General features: G+C 39.3%; 1 protein-coding gene across 9 annotated transcripts in view; it reads left to right on the top strand.

Annotated features, from left to right (window-relative positions):
* The first annotated feature begins 462 nt into the window (after nt 1–462).
* The window catches only part of ELF2 (E74 like ETS transcription factor 2), a 94,172-nt gene continuing 75,134 nt past the window's right edge, over nt 463–19,500 (top strand). For 6 of the 9 annotated variants that reach the window (XM_060654148.3, XM_060654145.3, XM_060654143.3 and 3 more), the window contains exon 1: nt 463–696. The gene's annotated coding sequence lies outside the window, so the exon portion shown is untranslated. The other 3 variants (XM_078445735.2, XM_078445734.2, XM_060654142.3) reach the window with 3 other exon arrangements.

Here is a 19,500-nt window from a genome sequence, read left to right as displayed (position 1 = left end):
CGGCCCCGCCACCCCCACGCGCCTGCCCGCGTCTTGGGGCTCCGGCACCAGTCCGGGGTTGGAGACTGGGATGGGGGAGTCCAGAGCAGGGCGCGGGACAAGTGCCCAGAGTCTTTACCTGAGAAGGCGGGTTTGGTAGAAGTTGGGGGATAAGGGGCGGGCGAGAGTCGAGACAGCCACCGAAGCAGGTTGGCCGGCTAGGGGGCCGGTGGGGCCCTGCCGGGTATAAATAGCCAGCCCTGGTTTGACAGACGCAGCGGTGACTGGCTGTGCTGCCCGCCCCCCCTCGCCGCGTGGGGAGGGGAGGAGCGCTCGGAGCGGGCGGGGTGGGGGAGGCGGACTCGAGTGTCCTGGTGGCGGCGGTAGGAGGCCGAGGGGGAGGAGCTGAAGCGGGGGGTGGAGGGAGGGGGCCGGGAGCGGGGCGAGGGCGGGGGCCACCATTGCTCCCCGCGCCGGGCTCTGTGTCGCTGCCGTCGCCTCGGCGGTTGGGGATCCGTGGGGCGGCGCGGGCGGGGGGCGCTGCGCGGGCCGGCTCGCCGCTGTTTTGTTTCCTCTTCTCCCACTGGAGCGGCTCGGGCTGCCGGGGAGGCCCCGGCTCCCTCGGGACGCCCGGCCAGCGGCGGCGGCGGTGCTAGTCCTCGGCCCTGCCGGGAGGGAAAGCGACGCCGTGGTCTTCCCGGGCGACACGGAGAGCAGGTAAGAGCGCGGGCAGCCGAGGCTGGTGGGAGGGAGCGCGGAGGGCGCGGCGATAAAGCCTCGCCGTCCCGAGTGCCGCCTCCTCCCTCCGCACCCCCGCCCCGCGCCTGTGTTGTTTGCTCCGGGGTTTGCCGAGGGTTTTCCGGAGGCTGTGGCGGTGACAACGGCTAGGAACTGGGGAAGGGGGCTCAGTGCCCCCAGGCAACGGTCGGGAAGCGGGACTTGGAGAAAGGGGAAGGCGCGCTGCGCGCCTGCCCGCGGGGAGCACAGGGCGCGGGGCAGGGCTGAGGGAAGAGGTTACGGACCCCGGCGGAGGGGGGGGGGGGATGGGCCGAGCGCAGCTGGTCTCGCTGTGTTTACATCTCCGCGCGAGTCACCTCTGCCGAGAAGCGGACTGAACTGACCCGCCTTATCCCGCGGGGAGGCCAGGGCGGGGGTCCGGCTCCGGAGGAAGCGCGTCCTGGGAGGGTCGGGTAGGGCGGGAGGCTGCGGCCGGCGCCGGGGCAGGGCAGCGAGATCGGGGCGGGTCCTGGAAGGCTCGGGCCGCTCGGGGTGGCGTGGAGGGCTGGAAACCAGTTTCCTTCCCCGTCCGGCCTTATCGCCGCCTCTTACCTTTCCTTCTCTCCGCGGCTAGCTTGCCTGGCAGGTTGTACTCTGTTCTTCTTTTATTCTCACTTTCCACTCCGGCCCCCTGCTGCCACTTCCCCCAATTCCCCTGGGGGTAGGGAGGTTTGGCTGTGATAGGAATCTTTTTTAAACCAAACAAAAACGGGCTCGGTAACACGCGCGTCCAATGACCGCCTTCTGGATCCTCTGTTGGGGAAGCTGTCCCCTTGGGACCGTGCTACTGGATGTTTGGGGGCGCGGGAAAGGAACGGTTAGGGCTCTGCTAGGGTTGGTGCTGACTGACGGAGCAGCTTTGAGAGCAGGGTAGCCGAGGCGCCCCCCCCCCCCCGACCTCCGACCCCCGACCCCGCTCCATTGGGCATTTTTATTCCACGTCGATAAAGGACAGAGAAAATATTCCATAAGGCCAAGAGTAATCCCGATTGCAGTTTCTTATGTGCCAGCATCCTGGGCTCTCTTTCTAGGAGCTAGATTAGCTGCAGAACAGCCTTTAAGTTCTTAGTACTTGTTTAAATGGGGGGGGGGGGGGACTCTTCATTCTAAAACTAAAATTTCCCCCGTTCATGAACATTTTACTTTAGCTGTGTGGCTTTAATTTTAATCCAGTGATGATAAAACAGTAATCTTGCCTTTGGTAATCAGATTTGCTTTTCTTTTTACCTATGAGTCAGTATGGAGAGGCAAATTATGCACTTTCTATAGTGCCAGAATCACAGAAGAATGTACAGTTTACCAACGTAGAATTGGATATTTTCGTATCAGAGTTTCTTCCTCTCTTTAAAAGGTAGAATGATTTTATATAAGCCTGGAAATTATTGAATTTCATTTAAGGAGTTAAGGAATGATTGAACTTTACATATATATGTGTATACATACACATATATATGTAGGGCAATCCAGTTTATGCAGGGCATTCGTATGACTGTCAATGAACTATCTCCTAGGAAACACATGAAGTAGAAAATTGAAGTATCTTGGGCATTTGAAATCTGAATATTTAATGTCAAATTTATTTTTTAAGGTTAGTGACTTAACTAATTACTTTGATTAATCATTGCTTCTCATTTCAGATATATACTCATTTACAAAATAATCAGTATGATTGGAAGGTATTTGTAACTTTGAGATTTTTTTGTCCTAAATAAATAGATTGGTAACTTTGGCTGTGGTAGTCCTACCAGTGTTGATGGCTTTACCTACTCATAGATTGTACACCAACTGGTTTTTTTTTTTTTTTTTTGTAGCAGTTTTATTGAGATATAATTCATATACAATTCAGTTCACCAATTTAAAGTGTACAGTAATTTTGAATATATTCACAGAGTTGTGCAACCATCACCATAATCAGTTTTGGAACATTTTCATTATGGGAAAAGGAGCTCTGTACCATTCAGTGGTTACTCCCCCCACCCCCAAGATTCCCAGCTCTAGGCAACCACTCATCTGTCTCTATAGATTTGCTTATTCTGGGCATTTTATATAAATGGAGTCATACAATATGTGATTTTTCATGACTGGTTTCTTTCACTTAGCATAAAGTTTTCAAAGTTCACATGTTGTAGCATGTGTCATTATTTTTATTGCTGAGTAATAGTCTATTATATGGATGTACCACATTATTAATCTATTAGTTGGACATTTGAGTTTCCACTTTTTAGCTGTTATAAACAATGCCACTGTGAACATTTTTGTATTAGTTTTTGTGTGGCTGTGTTTTCATTTCTCTTAGGTATGTACACAGCATAGAAAATTAATATGCACAAGTCTGTTGCATTTCCATACACTAATAATGAACTATCAGAAAGAGAGATTAAGAAAACAATCCCATTCACAATTGCATCAAAAAGATTAAGATACTGGGGTGCCTGGTTGGCTCAGTCAGTTGAGCGACTTTGAGTCAGGTCATGATCTTGTGGTTTGTGAATTCGAGCCCTGTGTCAGGCTCTGTGCTGACTGTGGAGCCTGGAGCCTGCTTCAGATTCTGTGTCTTCCTCTCTCTTTGCCCCTCCCCCATGCATGCACACTCTCTTTGTCTCTTTCCCTCTCTCTCAAAAATAAACATTAAAAAAAATTTTTTTTAAAAGAATAAAATACCAAGGAGTAAATTTAACCAAGGAGTTAAAAGACATTACTCTGGAAACCGTAAAACATTGATGAAAGAAATTAAAGATAATACAAACAAATGGAAAGATAAACCATACTCATGGATTATAAGAATTAATATTGTTAAAATGTCCATATTATCCAAAGCAATCTACAGATTCAGTGTAATCTCTATTAAAATTCCAATGGCATTTTTTTGTAGAAGTAGAACAGATAATCCTAAAATTTGTATAGAACCACAAAAGACCCCATATAGCCCAAGCAGTCTTGTGAAAGAAGAACAAACCTAAAGATACCAGGCTCCCTGATTTCAAACTATACTACAAAGCTATAGTAGTCAAAATGGTATGGTACTTGCACAAAAACAGACACCTAGATCAATAGAACAGAGGAGAGTCCAGAAACAAACCCATGCTTATAAAGTTAATTAATCTTCAGCAGAGGAGGCCAGAAGCTACCACAGGGAAAAGACAGTCTCTTCAATACATGGTGCTGGGAAAACTGGACAACTACATGGCAAAAGAATGAAACTGGACCATTTTATTATTTTATTGCTTATTTAATTTAAAATTTTTTAAATGTTTTATTTTTGAGAGAGAGAGAGACAGAGACAGTGTGAGCAGGAAAGGGGCAGAGAGAGAGGGAAACACAGAATCTGAAGCAGGCTCCAGGCTCTGAGCTGTCAGCACAGAGCCTGACAGGGGGCCTGAGCTCACAAACTGTGAGATCATGACCTGAGCTGCAGTCGGATGCTTAACCGACTGAGGCACCCCGGTGCTCTATTTTTTATTTTTTAAGTAAGTTCTACATCCAGTGTGAAGCCTGAACTCATTACCCTGAGATCAAGAGCTGAATGCTCCACAGATTGAGCCATCCAGGTGCCCCTGGACCACTTTCTTATATAGGAAAATAAACTCAAAGTGGATTAAAGACTTAAACGTAAAACCAAAAACCATAAAAATCCTGGAAGCAAACATAAACAGTAAGCTTTTGGACATGTGCCTGAGCAGTATTTTTTTGCATCTATCTCCTCAGGTAAGGGCAGCAAAAGAAAAGTAAGTAGGACTACATCAGACTGAAAAGCTGATGAAGGGGCACCTGGGTGGCTCAGTCGGTTGAGCGTCTGACTTTGGCTCAGGTCACGATCTCACGGCTGACAGGTTCGAGCCCCACGTCGGGCTCTGTGCTGACAACTCAGAGCCCGGAGCCTGCTTTGGATTCTGTGTCTCCCTCTCTCTCTGCCCCTCCCTCATTCATGCTCTGTCTCAAAAATAAATAAACATTAAAAAACATTTTTTTAAATAAAAAAAAAAGCTGATGAAACTATTAGTGAAGGAGACCATCAACAGAATGAAAAGGCAACCTCCTGAATGGGAGATGATACTTGTAAATGATGTAACTGATAAGGGGTCAATATTCCGAAATATAGAAAGAACTTACAACTCAATATATTAAAAAGTCCAATTATAAAATGGGCAGAGGACCCAAATAGACATTTCTCCAAAAAGACGTACAGGTGGCAAACAGACACACGAAAAAGTGCTCAACATCCCTAATCATCAAGGAAATGCAGGTCAAAACAACAATGAGATATCACTTCACACATGTTAGAATGGCTACTATCAAAAAGACAAGAAATAACAAGGGTTGGCAAGGATGTGGAGGAAAGAGAGCTCTTGTGTAGTGTTCATGGGAATGCAAAATGGTGTAGCTACTATGGAAAACACTATGGAGTTTCTGCAAAATAAAAGTAGGACTATCGTACAGTCCGGCAAATCCACTTCTGGTTATTTGAAGAAAATGAAAATACTAATTTTAAAAGATATACGCACCCTGTGTTCATAGCAGCATTACTTAGTATGGGCAAGATATGGAAGCAACCTGAGTGTCCATCGATACATGGATGGATAAAGATGTGGTATATAGACAGTAGAATATTACTTAACCATAAAAAAGAGTGAAATCTTGCCATTTGCAACAACGTGAATGGATCTAGGAGGTATTATACTATGTGAAATAAGTCAGAGGCAAATACTGTATGATATTATATCAAATGAACAGCAAAACAAATGAACAACAAAACAGAAACAGGCCCATAGATACACAGAACAATTTGGTGGTTGCCAGAGGGGAGGGGGGACAAGGGGATGGAAAAAATAGGGGAAGGAGTTAAAAGGTACCAACTTCCAGTTGTAAAATAAATTAAGACATAAATATTCAATGTAGAGCACAAGAAATGTAATTAATCTGTAACAACCTTGTATGGTGGTGATAGATGGTAGCTAGATTTATTGTGATGATTGCTCTGTAATCTGTATAAATGTTAAATTTCTATGTCATACACTTGAAACTAATATGTCAACTACACTTCAATTTAAAAAATTAGTATCTTGAGTTATTTAATGCCCAAAATGAATCCATTTTGAGTGCACAATTCAGTTAATTTTATTTTTATTTTTATTTGTTTTTCCCAAACTAGAATGATGTACTACCTTACACCTGTCAGAATGGCTAAAATTAACAACACAGGAAACAACAGATGTTGGTGAGGATGCAGAGAAAGAGGAACCCTCTTTTGCTGTTGGTGGGAATGCAAACTGGTACAGCCACTCTGGAAAACTTTTTGAGGTTCCTCAAAAAGTTAAAAATAGAACTACCCTACTACCCAGCAATTGCACTAGTAGGTATTTACCCAAAGGATACAAAAATACTGATTCGAAGGGGTACATGTACCCCAATGTTTATAGCAGCAGTATCAACAATAGCCACATTATGGAAAGAGGCCAAATTTCCATCGACTGATGAATAGATAAAGAATATGTGGTATAGGGGTGCCTGGGTGGCTCAGTCAGTTAGACGCCCGACTCTTGATTTCAGCTCAAGTTTTCATCTCACGGTTCTTGAGATTGAGCCCTGCATCGGGCTCTCGGCTGACAGCACGGACCTGCTTTGTATTCTCTGTCTCCCTATCTCTTTGCCCTTCCGTCTCGTGTGTGTGCGCGTGCGCTCTCTCTCAAAATAAATAAACATTAAAAAAAGAAAATGCAGTGTATAAATATATATACACAATGCAATATTATTCAGCCATAAAAACAATTCAGTTATTTTTAGTAAACATATAGAATTGTTATACTGTCATTATAAGCCAGTTTTCTTTTCTTTTATTCTTTCTCTCTTTCTCTCCTTCTTTCTTTCTTTCTTTCTTTCTTTCTTTCTTTCTTTCTTTCTTTCTTTCTTCTTACAGACTTTAATTCAGCAAAGAAAGGTCTGTAAGAGAGGACTGGGGAGATGACACTCCCCTGGGACTCCCCAGAATCAGGGGAGGGAGCCTGGTGGCCCAGCCAGCCAGGGGGAGGGCCCAGGGTCTTCTCAGGCCACCAGGTCCTGCTTGGTGATCAGGGACAGAGCTTTATATGTGTGAAGTTGCTGGACTCAGCACTGGGCCAATGGGAGGCCAGGGAGGCCAGCTCCAGGTGGTCTATCCTAGGGATGGAGAAGTGGAGCTCATCTTCAACATGGTGGGAGACAGTGATGGCAGAGACTGAGTGGGGTGCACAGTATCTGACTCCCACAGACTGACAGCAGGACTGGTTTAAGCTTACAAGCCAGTTTCAGAACATTTTTGTCCCCTCCCCAAAATTACCTCTAGTCTGTTTGCATTTACCCTCAATCCCCCACCCCCATCCCAGGCAACCACTGACTTGTGTTTTGTCTCTATAGATTTGCCTTTTCTGGGTAGTTCATAGGAATGGAATCACACAAGAAACACTGGGTTTCTTTCACTTAGCATAATGTTTTTTGGGGTTTATCAATATTGTAGCATGTACCAGTATTTTGTTCCTTTTTATTGCTGAATAGTATTCTACTGTATGGATATACCACATCTTGTTTATTATTGACCAGTTGATAGGCATTTGGATGGTTTCCAGTTTTGACTGTGGCAAATAATGCAGCTTGAACATTTGAATACAAGTCTTTACGTGAATATATGCTTTCATTCTCTTGGGTAGATACTAGGAATAGAATTGCTGGCTTATCTATTTAACTGTTAAAGAACCTGCCAAACTGTTTTCTAAAGTGGCCATATGTTTACGTTTCTAGCAGCAGTGTAAGAGAGTTCCAGTTTCTTCACATCCTTGTCAATACTAGTTATTGTCTGTCTTTTTTGTTATAGCTATTCTAGTAGGTATGAAGTGGTTAACTTATTGTGGTTTAAATTCACATTTTCTTAAAGACTCAAGGCATTGAGCATTTCATGTAATTATTCATTCATATATCCCTTTTGTTGAAATAGCCATTCAAATCTTTTGCCTGTTTTTAAAAAATTTTATTATAGAGTTGTAAAAGTTATATATTCTGGATGCAAGTCCTTTATTAGGTACATGATTTGCACATATTTTCTCCTCGTCTTTTCATTTTTTTATTGGAGGCCTTTGAAGTGCAATAATTAAACTTTTTTTTTAGAGTTTTAATTTTTTCAGATTTTTAATGTTCATTTTTGAGAGAGAGAGAGCAGGACAGGGGCAGAAAGAGATGGAGACAGAGAATCTGAAGCAGGCTCCATACTGTCAGCACAAAGCCTGACATGGGGCTCAAACCCACAAACCGTGAGATGATAAACTGAGCTGAAGTCAGACACTCAACTGACTGAGCCACCCAGGTACCCCTAGAGTTTTTATTCTTTAAGTAAGCTCTAGGCCCAGTGTGGGGCTTGAACTCATGACCTCACAGTCAAGAGTCATATGCTCTACTGACTGAGCCAGCCAGGAGCCCCCTTCCCCCAAATTTTAATTTTGATGGGAGTTTAATTTCCCACTTTTTTTCTTTTATAGATCATTAAAAAAATTTTTTTAATGTTTATTAGTTTTTTGAGAGAGAGAGAGAGAGAGAGAGAGGGGCAGAGAGAGAGGGAGACACAGAGTCCGAAGCAGGCTCCATCCAGTCTCTGAGCTATCAGCACAGAGTGCGACATGGGGCTCAAACCCACAAGCTGTGAGATGACCTGAGCTGAAGTCAGACACTTAACTGACTGAGCCACCCACATGCCTCTATAGATCATTCTTTTGTTGTAAGAACTCTTTGCCTAATCCAAGATATTGAGGATTTTCTCTTTTGTTTTCTTCTAGATCTTTTATAATTTTTGCTCTTAGATTTTGGATCTATTTTCAGTTAATTTTTATGTATGGCATGAAGGGTCTAAATTCATCTGTTGTATATGGATTCTCTTAGCACAGTTTGTTGAAAAGACAACATATCTATGTTGAAAAAATATCATTTCTCCACTGATTATAAATGTGGCACTCAATTCGGTTCCATTATCTATGTCTGTCTTTTTTTTAAATTCATTTTTAAATTTTTACAGCCTTTTAAGTTTATTTATTTTTGAGAGAGAGAGAGAGAGAGAGAGAGAGCATGAGTTGGGGAGGAACAGAAAGAAAGGGAGAAAGAGAGAATCCCAAACAGACTCCACACTGTCAGCACAGAGCCTGATGCGGGGCTCAAACCCACACACCATGAGACCATGACCTGAGCCAAAACCAAGAGTAGGATGCTCAACCAACTGAGCCACCCACGCTCCCCTCTATATGTCTATCTTTATGTTTTTACTACTGTGACTTGATTTTTGTGCTCTATGGTAACTTATGAAACCAGGTAATATAAGCCCTCCAATTTTGTTCTTCTTTTCTTCTTTTTATTTTTATTTTTAAAAAATTTTTGTTTTTAACGTTTATTTATTTTTGAGACAGAGAGAGAAAGAGCATGAACGGGGGAGGGTCAGAGAGAGGGAGACACAAGGCTCTGAGCTGTCAGCACAGAACCCGACCCGAGGCTTGAACTCACTGACCGTGAGATCATGACCTGAGCCAAAGTCGGCCGCTTAACCGACTGAGCCACCCAGGCGCCCCCTTTTCTTCTTTTTAAAAGTTATGGCTCTTCTAGGCCCTATGTACAAATTTTAGGATCATATTGTGGAAAGAGCCCAAATGTCCATATAACTGATGAATGGATAAAGAAGATGTGGTACACACACACACACACACACACACACATACACACACACACACACACACACACACACACACACACACACACACACAATGGAATATTACTCAGCAATCAAAAAGAATGAAATCTTGCCATTTTCAACAACACTGATGGAACTGGAGGGTATTATGCTAAGTGAAATAAGTCAGTCAGAGAAAGACAGATATCATATGATTTAATTTGTATGTGGAATTTAAGAAATAAAAGAACATAAGGGGAAGGGAAGGAACAATAAGATAAAACAGAGGGAGGCAAACTCTAAGAGAACTCTTACATACAGAGAACAAATTAAGCGTTGCTGGAGAGGAGGTGGTTGGGGGGATGGGCTAAATGGGGATGGGTACTAAGGAAGGCACTTGGGATGAGCACTGCATGTTAATATGTAAGTGATGAATCACTAAATTCTGATCCTGAAATTGTTATTACACTATACGGTAACTAACTTTGACTTAAATAAAATTAAAAAAAATTTTAGAATCAGCTTGTTAATGTCTGCAAAACAGACTTGGAATTTTGATGAGAATGCACTGGATCTGTGGATCAGTTGGAGGAGAGTTGCAAATCTTGTAATAATTGAGTTTTCTAGTATATGAACTTGAAAATTTCTCTTGATTTAATGATCTTTAATTTTTCTCAGTGATATTTTATAATATCAGTGCATAAATCTTATATTTAAATTTTTATTTCATTTTGGTAAGAACACTTAACATGAGATCTATTTTCTAAACTTTTTAAGTGTACAGTACAGTATTGTTTACTGTAGGCACAATGTTGTATAGCAGATCTCTACATTTGGTAAGGGATTCCTTTTTAATCCCAGTTTGTTCCTGAGTTTTTATCATGAATGGTTATGGGATTTTGTCAAATGCTTTTTCTTCATCTGTTAGCATGACCAACTGTCACCTTTTGCCTAAGACCGTTCTGGTTTTAGCACTGAAATTCCTTCATCTTGGGAAACCCCTCTGTTCTGGACAAACTAGTATGGTTGGTCACCTTAGTGTCTGAGATGATCATGTGGTTTCTGTCTTTTATTCCATTAATATGGTGTATTATATTAATTGATTCTCAGATACTAAAGCAGCCTTAGTCCTAGGATAAATCTCACTTTGTCATGGTATATAATTCTTACTATATGTTGCTGGCTTTGGTTTGCTAATGTTTAGTTGAACATTTTTGTGTCTATATTTATGGAAGATACTGGTCTGTAGTTTTTTTTCCTTGGGATGTCTTTGGATTTTGTGACATAGTAGTACTAGCCTCATAGAATGAATTGAGAGGTGTTTGTTCTTTGATTTTCTGTAAGAGTGTGTGCATGATTGGCTATTATTACCCCCTTGAATACATTTGATAGAATTGACCAGTGAAAGCATCTGGGCCTGGATTTTTTTCCTTTGGAAAAATTTTAAACTGTTAATTCAATTTATTTACTTGTTATAGGTCTCTTCAGATTTTTTGCTTATTCTTGAGTTAGTTTCAGTAATTGTATTCCTTATGATTTGTCCATTTCATCTAAGCTATTTAATATTTTTGGCATATAGTTCATAGTATTCCTATATGTGCTTTTAATTTTACTAGTGTAGTTTGTGGTGTTCCTCTTTCATTATTAATTTTAGTAGCATGTGTATTCTGTCTTTTTTACTTGGTCATTCTAGCTAAATGTTTGTCAATTTTGTTGCTACTTTCAAAAAAAAGTTTTGGTTTAATTGATTTTTTTTTTCCATTTTCTGCTTTCTGTTTCACTGCTTTCTATTTAATTTTTATAATTTTCATCATTCTGCTTATTTTGGGCTTAATGTGCCTTTTTCTAGCTTCTTAAGGTAGAAGTGTAGGTTATTGATTTGAGGTCTTTTTTTTTTTTTTTTTTTTAAATAAGCAGCAACTTTAATGTGGGTACAGCTTTTTTTTTTTTTTTTAATCCTATAACTGGGTGGGTGTAAGCAGATCAGTAGTTCTTTTTTTTTAAATGTTTATTTACTTTTGAGACAGAGAGAGACACTGCATGAGCAGGGAAGGGACAGAGAGAGAGGGAGACACAGAATGTGAAGCAGGCTCCAGGCTCCAAGCTGTCAGCACAGTGCCCGACGCGGGGCTTGAACTCACGAACTGTGAGATCATGACCTGAGCTGAAGTCGGACGCTTAACCGACTGAGCCACCCAGGCGCCCCTTGATTTGAGGTCTTTACTGAGCAGGCATTTAAAGCTCTAAATTTCCTTTCAAACACTGGGGTAGCTGCATCCTGTACATTTTTAAATTTCTGCGTTTTAAAATTTGTATTCACTTCTAAATATTTTTAAATTTCTTGTGATGTCTTGACTTCTGGGTTATTTAGAAATGTATTATTTGATTTCCAATTATTTGGGGATTCCCCAAATTACATTGTTCTTGATTTTTTATTTAATTCCCCTGTAGTAGTAGAACATACTTTGTATGATTTTCTCATTTTAAATTTTTTGAGACATTTTTATGGCCTAGTATGTAATCCTTTCTGAAAAATGTTCCCTGTGTGCTAGAAAAGAATATGTGTTCTGCTGTTGTTGGGAGGAATGTTTTGTAGGTGACAGGTCAAGTTGGGTGATAGTTTTCAAGCCTTCAATGTCTGTGCTGATTTTCTGTCTAGCCATACTATCAATTATTGAGAGATTAAAAGCCCTATTATTACTGGAGTGTCTATTTTTCCTTTCAGTTCTGTCAATTTTTGCTTCATGTTTTGGGGGCACTGCTATTAAGAAGACCTTTTATCATTATGAAAGATTCCTCTTTGTCTAGTTGTATTTCATCTGGTATTGGTGGAGCCACTCCAGCTCTCTTATACTTACTGTTTGTGTTGCAGATTTTTTTCTATACTTCGGTTTTCAACCCATTTGTGTTTTGAGTCTAAAGTGTATCTTACAGACAGCATGTAGTTAAAATGCTTTGTTTTTTTAAGTAGTGTGATCATTTCTGCTTTTGTCTTTTTCATTTCTGCCTTTTGATTGGAGGGTTTACTCTGTCCACATTTTATATAATCATTGATAGTCAGATTTATATCTGCAATCATATGTCTCATTTCTTTTTTATTTCTTTGTTCATCTTTTTCTTCTGGAGTTAGTGGATATTTTCCAGAGTATCATTTGAATTCCTTTGTTAGTGTTTTAACTAGATTTTTGGGATATTTTCTTTGCTCTAGGGAATACAGTATGTATCTTTGTCACATTGTACTTCAGATTAACCAGTTTAATTATGGTAAAATATAGAAACTTTGCTCCATTTCCTCCCCTAGCCTATCTGGTGGTATTATCATACATATTAAGTTTTTATATGTTAGGAGCCCAACAGGACCATTTTATATTCTTTATGCAATTGTATGTGTTTTACAACAAGTACAAGAGGAAAAAAATGCTTACGCAGTCTTTTATACTTAACACATATGTTGACCTTTTATGGTGCTCCTTATTTCTTTTTGTGTAGTTGGGTTATGGGCTGGTTATTTTCTTTCAGTCGGATGGACTTTTAGGATTTCTCATAAGCAGGTTTGTCATAAATGAATTATTTTAATCTTTGTTTTTTGGGATTGTTTTTATTTTGCCTTTATTTTATTATTATTATTAGTTTAATGTTTATTTTTGAGAGAGAGAGAGAGAGAGAACGAGCAGGGGAGAAGGGGTAGGGAGAGAGAAGGGGACACAGAATCTGAAGTCGGCTACAGGCTCTGAGTTGTCAGCACAGAGCCTGATGCAGGGCTCGAACCCACAGACTGTGAGATCATGACCTGAGCTGAAGTCGACCACTTAACCAACTGAGCCTCCCAGATGCCCCTGTTTTTGCCCTTATTTTTGAGGAATAGTTTTGCTGGACATAGAATTCTTTGTTACAGAAATTTTTTCATTCAGCACCTTGAATATGTTGTCTCTTGCTTTCTGACCTCAATTGTTTACAATGAGTTATTCTTTGTGCTGTCAAGACTTTCTCTGTCGTTGGCTTTCAATAATGGTACATCTAAGTGTGGATCTCTTTGTGTTTATTCTGCTTTGGATTCATTAAACTTGAATCTATGGATGAATATTTTTTCAAAAGTTTCGTAAGTTTTGACCATAATTTCTTCAAATATTTTTTCTGTTCTCCTTCTCTGTTCCTTTTTGGACCTCGCATTACACGTAGATTGGATGCTTGATGGTGTCCCATAAATCTCGGAGGCTCTGTTCATTTTTTTTAAATTCTTTTTTTCTGTTCTTCAGAATTGGTAATTTCTATTAATATATCTCCAAGTTCACGGACTCTTCTGTCATCTCAAATCTGCTATTGAGCTCTGTTAGTGAATTTTTAATTTTGGTTGTAGTTTCCAACTCTTGAATTATACTTTTCATCTCCAGAATTTCCATATTTTCCTATTTTTAAAAATAGTGCCTGTATCTTTATTGAGATTGCTCATTTTTTGAGTTACAGTTGTCATACTCTCCTTTAATTCTTTAAACTTGGTTTCTTTAATTGCAGATAAAATTAAATTTTAGATAGAAGATGATATCTAAACTGTGTGTTAAATCCTAAAATGATATTTGTTGTATTTCTAAATTATGTTCAATAATTCTCATCTATATTTCATGATGTGCGTGAATGTAATTGCTCATAAATGCTAAATTTCATCTGATAGTTTTTATTTAAACATAACTAACAATTTACTTAAAATTACTAATGTTTATTGATACACAGGATCAGTGTACAATTGGAAAGATATGCCGTTATCTGAAACCTTGGCTCAGTTTCTGAACTGATTATACAGTATAACATATATTTGCTTGTCCATATTTTTTATAGTTAACCAGTTCTCTCATGGTTAAGTACTAATGGGTAGAAAAAAATGGAAGAAGCCTAAAAGAGCGATATGTGTGAGAATGGTTACAAAATATCAAAATGTTCCTATCAGCCAGCACATTTAATAATAATAATATTAATTCATTTTAGGTCCTTGAAAGATTGCAGTAAACAAGATAAATGCAGTACTTGTTCTTATGGAACTTACATTTTAGTGGAGGAGACAAGCATTAAACATATAAACAAAAAAAGGGGGGCACCTGGGTGGCTCAGTTGGTTAAGCATCTAACTCTTGATTTGGGCTCAGGTCATGATCTCAGAGTTGTAACGTAGAGCCCCATGTTGGGCACCGTGCTGGGCACGGGGCCTGCTTAAGATTCTCTCTCTCCCTCTCACTGTGCCCCTTCCTTGCTCGTGTGCACGCTGTTTCTCTCAAAAACAAAAAAATAAGAAGCAAAGATATATAAACGAGTAGGATAATTTTAGGATAATTTTTATAAATATAATGAAGAAACAAAATAGGGTAATGTGATATCAAATAGAGACTGATAGGGAAGCTACATGGAATTGGAATATAATTGGAAGGGGGGGAATCATGATGGAAATGTCTTTGTGAAGGGGTGGGACTTGAGGTGATATCTGCATGATAAGTGAGGAAGATTCTGTCTGTGGATGATCTGAAAGAACCTGTAATCTGAGAATAGGAGGTGCATAAGCTTAGTGTGTTATAGGAACAGGGCCACTGTAGTTGGAGCTCAGCAAGCCAGTGAAGAAGAGATGAGAGATGAATGAGGTCAGAGAATTGGGGTGGGCTAGCCCTGGGTTGATCTTTACATAGACCATGTTGAGTTTAGATTTTTTCCTTTTTTTTTTTTTTTAAGTTTATTTATTTATTTTGAGAGAGAGAGAGCAAGCTGGTTATCGGGGAAGGGTCAGAGAGAGAGGGAAAGAGAGAGAATCCCAAGCACTGGCAGTGCAGAGTCCGACCCAGGGCTCGAACTCACAAACAGTGAAATCATGACCTGAGCCAAAACCCAAAGTCAGACGTTTAACTAACTGAGCCACACAGGTACCCCTAGGTTTTTTTTTTTCTACATGTGGTGGGAACCCACTGGAGAAATACTTCAGTGACCTTCATTCTGGATGAAGGAGTTAATTGACAGCCCGGTTGTAACTTTATTCTTTAACAGTTTTTGACTGTGAGTAAACATATGCAGAATTTTTTCTAAATGATTTTAGCTTCATAAAGAACAGCAGGGAAAATAGCTTTCCAGATGTTTCTTAGTTGAAATTTAGCTACCTAAAACTAAAATAAAATACCATATCTATGAAACTTTAAATTTGTAATACAATTATAACAATGGCAGGCATTCTTATAACAATTTTAATTAATTCATGTTAGTATTATAAAATTAGACTTTCAACTGTTCATAATTATAGGCAAAAAATATACAGATAACATGATGTAGTTAGTTGTTTGATGACTGACTTTCTAAATAATTCGGTATATAACTTCTCCCCCCCTACTTCACTAGCAAAAACAGTCGATTATTTTTGTTTGGCTAACTAATATTAACACAAAATAATTATGACCTCAAATTACTTCAGATTAAACAGTGTGGAGTATAGTCCTCCAAAGTTTTATGTGAATGACATTTTTGAAGATAAACTACCTCTTCAAAGTACCACTATTTGTTATTAAAAAAAAGTGAGCTATAGTTTTTATAAAGTGAATAGTAACCTTCAATATCTCTAATATTTCCCTTTATAATTGTCATGTATTTTTTGATATTTAAAATGCACTTTTCTGTAATATTTAAGATATACATTTTTAGTACAGTAAAACTTTAGATTTTGAGTAACTTGTTCTGCGAGTGTTCTGCAAGATGAACAAATATTTCTGATAAATTTTAACTTGATAAACAAGCAATGTCTTGCAATAGGAGTAGTACGGGACGCCGAACATCACGTGATCACAACTGAGCCAATGTTTCTTCTCTCTCTCTTTCTCTCCCTCTCTCTCTCTGTGTCCCTCCCTTGCTTGCTCTCTCTCTCTCTCTCTCACTGCAGAATTGTGGGTGATTGTCTGCCATGTTCCGATGCTTCAGTCTCAGGCCATGGTGTTTGGTAGAAATCAGTGATTTTTCAGAATGTTGGAAGGTGCCCATAACTGGCACTAGTGTATTTTTTTGTCATTTCAAAGCACCTATGGACAGTCCTTTGCTTTCCCATACAAGAGTAAGCTTGGGAATACTTTGCTTCATTCTAGGTCAGGCTGCCTGCAGATATAGAACCTGTCCTCTGCTGCCTTATTGCTAGTTACATTAAATACAGCGTATGACCAGGGTTTATTAATACTGCACCGTAGTCAACATCCATGTGAGTGTATATAAGGGCCCCTATGCAGAAAAAGATTCCACTGAGCCAATAGAGAGCAGTGATTCCATTAGTGATAGCAGTGAAAGTTGTCCTACACAGTAGCCCTCCTCTCTCGTCTCCCTTGCACCAGCCACAAAGATTTTCAAGGGTAAGTGCAGGTTAATCTGTTTATTATTTTTTTTATGTTTTGTGTTTTCTTTATTGTTTTATATTACAGTATCATCATCATTTTTATATGAATAGTTTTGGGTTATGGAACGAATCATCTGAATTTCCATTATTTCTTATGGGAAATTTGCTTTGGTATACAAGTGCTTTGGATTACAAGCGCGTTTCCAGAATGAATTATGCTCCAAACCAAGGTTTTACTGTATTGAAAATGTATTGAAAATATATTTCAAATAAGCTAACTATATAAAAAAAACCTCAGATATGCCATAATTTGGAAGGTATTTTTAAATTACTCTAATTTTGTGTTAATAATTGACTTATAGTGTGTATCTGAATGTTTATTTCTTCGCCCCTTTAATCACTATCCACTTACTCTGACTATATTCAGTATTGTATATATAGTTGTTAAAAGGTGCTCACTTTTTTCCCAAAATGATTTAAAGTGGCTTAACAAAGGACACATGTGTGTATGTATTAGAGATAGTAAAATAGAAAAAGGAAGCCAAGAACAAGAAAAGTTGAGTTGGGAGTTAAAATTGTTGTCTGTTATGTGCTACGCACTATTTCTGAGAGATATATATGCAATGCTGATTAAAATAGCTATGGCTCAGCTCTAATGGAGCTTTTATTCTAGTTTGTGTTGGTAAGGTGGGTAGAAAGATTTGCAATAAGCATGTAAGAAAATACCTTCACCTTTTACTTCATTATAGGGAGGTGACAAAAAGATGACTTGGGACAGGATAAAATCCGGACAATTAGAAAACATTCTTTAGTATCCTTGATATGATTCATTTAAAATAGAATAAAGTGGGTGTGCCTGGGTGGCTCAGTCGGTTGAGCGTCCCACTTTGGCTCAGGTCATGATCTCGCAGTTTGTGGGTTCAAGCCCCGCGTGGGGCTCTGTGCTGACAGCCTAGAGCCTGGAGCCTGCTTTGGATTCTTTGTCTCCTTCTCTCTGTGCTCCTCCACTCACGCTCTGTCTCTCTCTCTCTCACAAATAAGTAAGCACTAAAAATTTAAAAAAATAAAATAGAATAAAGCTAATTTGTTTTGGTTCCCAAGTTAGCATATGCTAATTTGCATTATTTTGGGGATTATAAATTTGGCCAAAGAACAGAACCAAAAAATTTCTCTAATCCAGTAATTTATAATGGTCTATAGTTTTCTACTTAGCCATAATTAGCGATAATAAGAAAACTTAGAGGGACATTGTGGTAGATTGATTATAGGGTTAAACTTTATAAATAATGTAAGACAAGGGATGCCTGGGCATCTCAGCCAGTTGAGTGTTGGACGCTGGCTCAGGTCATGATCTTGGCGGTTCGTGGTTTTGAGTCCCTGCTTCAGGCTCTATGCTGACAGCTCAGAGCCTGGAGTCTGCTTCAGATTCTGTGTCTCCCTCTCTCTCTGCCCCTCCCCCACTTGCACTCTGTCTCTCTCTCTCTCTCAAAAATTAAAAAAAAATTTTTTTTAGGGGCGCCTGTGTGGCTCAGTTGATTGACTGTCTGACTTCGGCTCAGGTCATGATATCACAGTTCATGAGTTCGAGCCCTGTGTCAGGCTCTGTGCTGACAGCTCAGAGCCTGGAGCCTGCTTCAGATTCTGTGTCTCCCTCTCTCTGCCCCTCTCCTGCTCATGCTCTGTCTCTCTCTTTCTGAAAACTGAACATTAAAAAATAATTAAAAATGTAAGAAAAAAGTTAAATTCATGAATTAGGGATAAAACAAGCAAATAATATAGTGATTTCAGAATAAATATTAAACCTCAGAATCTTTTGGATTCTTATCTATACTTGAAGGCCAAAGTTTCAATGTTTTCATGAACAAACTGCCCGATTTGAGTAATGTTATATATAATCTTGCAGTGGATACCATTTAGATACATGAATTAAAAAATAGGTTTTCCTTATAAATCTCAATTCTATGTTAAACATATACCATTCTAAATCTAAATTTAATGATTATCTTAATTTTAGGTGATAATTAGTAAGAAACAGTATATTCATTTTAAAAGGATTAGTGAATTGTTTCCTCTTTCTTTTTCGTTCTCTAATAGTGTGCTTTAAATAAACTTCCAGGGCAAGCTCATGTTTTATTTCATAATCTGGATGAGTTGAGAATGTTCCAGGAACTCTGCCTTCATGAATTTTTACTTAATTTTTGGAAGTGGAGATGCTATTCTATGTCCTATCCAAGCATTTAAACTCATTCATAATATCATTCTATAATAAAATAATCCTCCCATATCTTTTACAGGAGAAAGGTGGGGTTTATGTCCTCTTCATTCCAGATCATTATGGTTTTTTCCTCCTCTAAAAGTTGCTGCTGGGTTAAAGATTAAGTTTTAAGTTGAAGTTTTACATTACTATAACTTTCTGTAGTCCTCCTCATCATTATCAAGTGATCTTTATGAAGTCTTGCCATCATACTGGAGACTAACTAATACCACTGTAATAATCATGTTAGCCGTGAAGTAGTTTCTGTTATTTTTTTCCTTTTTACAGATGAGTCTGAGACTTTAAGAAGTTAAATAACTTTAACATAGTAGGTCTGAGACTACTCTCCTTAGAAAGATCTGTTTGCAAGGTTGGCTCATAGCTGACATCTGGGAACTTGACTCTCAGAGCGTTTCCAGTAACTGATAAGGATGATTCACTGTGCCTAGACTGTTTGTGCAAACAATATGGTTTA

The sequence above is a fragment of the Panthera onca genome, chromosome B1 (genome assembly GCF_046562875.1).
Source record: "Panthera onca isolate mPanOnc1 chromosome B1, mPanOnc1 haplotype 2, whole genome shotgun sequence".
In the NCBI taxonomy this organism is placed as follows: Eukaryota; Metazoa; Chordata; class Mammalia; order Carnivora; family Felidae; genus Panthera; species Panthera onca.
Note: the sequence above shows the minus strand (reverse complement) of the source record. Positions and strands in the feature narration are given on the sequence as shown.